This window comes from Thermobia domestica, unplaced genomic scaffold, assembly GCF_964235325.1.
Source record: "Thermobia domestica unplaced genomic scaffold, izTheDome1.hap1.1 HAP1_SCAFFOLD_1715, whole genome shotgun sequence".
NCBI lineage: Eukaryota > Metazoa > Arthropoda > Insecta > Zygentoma > Lepismatidae > Thermobia > Thermobia domestica.
In genome coordinates, this window is record NW_027657425.1 from 26,540 (window position 1) to 28,472 (window position 1,933).

A 1,933-nucleotide genomic window follows, 5' to 3' on the forward strand; every position below is an offset into this window, starting at 1 on the left:
CCCTTTTCTGCTCATACTGCTGATTATGCGCGATTATGCCAACATCCAACTCCGCGGATAATCGTGCGATTACTGTATATACAACTAATACAGATACGTAATTACATTATCAGTTACAGTATCGGTTTTTATTTACTAATTTGCCTCACTTTATTTGCATCCCTGCAGTAAATAATTCTTATCGATAATAGTTAAAATGTATATTACATTTTAGTGCTTCACGACTGAATGATCATCTGCCTTACGTTATCTCGCAGCTGAAGAGGATGCTACACTGAAAACTACCTTGCGTTATAAAGGGTAAGTGAAACATATCTTAAAAATATCTTTCATACATTTCATTGTGTACATTAAAGAATGTAAGTTTGCCTTTTTCCTGTAATCAATACTTAATAAAGGATTTATTTTTATTTATTTATATACAATTTCATACGTGGTTCGTGATAGTAAACTCGATAGGACATAGTGGCACTATGAACATCCGAATCACTCATCATTCGAACATTCAAATATTTATTCGAATATTAGTATATTCCAAGTAATGTTAACGACGTTAATATGCTTGCCTTTATAGTTAATAATGTCAATTCTTACTTAAAACATACTTCCTTAACAGGACATTGAAGAAAAGGTAGTTGCCAACGGCCATACCATGCTGAATATACCGGTTCTCGTCCGATCACCGAAGTCAAGCAGCATCGGGCCTGGTCAGTACTTGGATGGGTGACCGCCTGGGAACACCAGGTGCTGTTGGCATCTCTTTTTCAAATTTCATTATCCTTCAAGTACGAAAATACTAGAAACATTAATTTTATAGTACTTTCAAGAGATAATTTATCAACATTATTTCATAGCGATTAATCGATATTCTAAGCGTTATACCCACTATTTCTTACACTAACAGCCTGTTTATTTGCACGGCACATTAAAATAACCTGATTTCCGATCCGTGTGCACCTACTACTATACTTAACACGGAATGTATTACCACTTTTTAAAAGTAAATTATTATGACTAAGTGTAGATCTCCGGCGAGTAAATGCCTTTCGTATACAAGCACGACACATCTCCGCTATGTGCTTTACTTTTTTACTAACAGCATATAGAAATTGGATTTCAAGGTGTTTCTACATAACAGAATGAAGCAAATTTCGTGATTTAACTCTTTCGAATAATGTGTTGGTCCTGACAAGGACCGTTTGAAATGAAAAATCTTGAAGAAGATTTTTACTTAGAGCTTGTGTACTTGGTAACAGCCTTCGTACCCTCACTTACAGCGTGCTTGGCAAGTTCACCAGGCAAAAGAAGGCGCACAGCTGTTTGGATTTCCCGGCTGGTGATAGTTGACCGCTTATTGTAATGGGCCAAACGAGAAGCTTCAGCAGCAATACGCTCGAAGATGTCATTAACAAAGCTGTTCATGATACTCATAGCTTTGCTAGATATGCCAGTGTCAGGATGCACTTGCTTCAAAACTTTGTAGATGTAAATGGCATAGCTCTCCTTCCTCCTCCTCTTCTTCTTCTTATCTCCCTTGGAGATATTCTTTTGGGCTTTACCAGCCTTCTTTGCAGCCTTTCCGCTAGTTTTTGGTGGCATGATGACTCACTCGTTCAGCAAAATTAGATGTGTCCGCCGATTTATCGACTTCATTTAAATTACAGTACGTGTTTCAATTCGCGCCAACTGCCTTGCTTTTCATTTGATGCACTCGGGTGCACGCTTGAAGTAGTAACAAAACTGACTTGATTCATGGGAGGCCGCAATTTTCCTCTCATCTTATTACGAAAGAATATTGAACAATGTCTGGTCGCGGCAAAGGTGGAAAAGTCAAGGGAAAGAGCAAGTCCCGCTCCAGCAGGGCTGGCCTTCAATTCCCAGTAGGCAGAATCCATCGTCTTTTGCGAAAGGGTAACTATGCCGAACGAGTTGG

General features: G+C 38.6%; 1 non-coding gene across 1 annotated transcript; it reads left to right on the forward strand.

The window, feature by feature from the left end:
• The first annotated feature begins 637 nt into the window (after positions 1 to 637).
• LOC145678017 (5S ribosomal RNA) lies at positions 638 to 756 on the forward strand. Its single transcript, XR_014130161.1, has one exon. It is a non-coding gene; the product is annotated as a 5S ribosomal RNA (ribosomal RNA).
• The last annotated feature ends 1,177 nt before the right edge of the window (positions 757 to 1,933 follow it).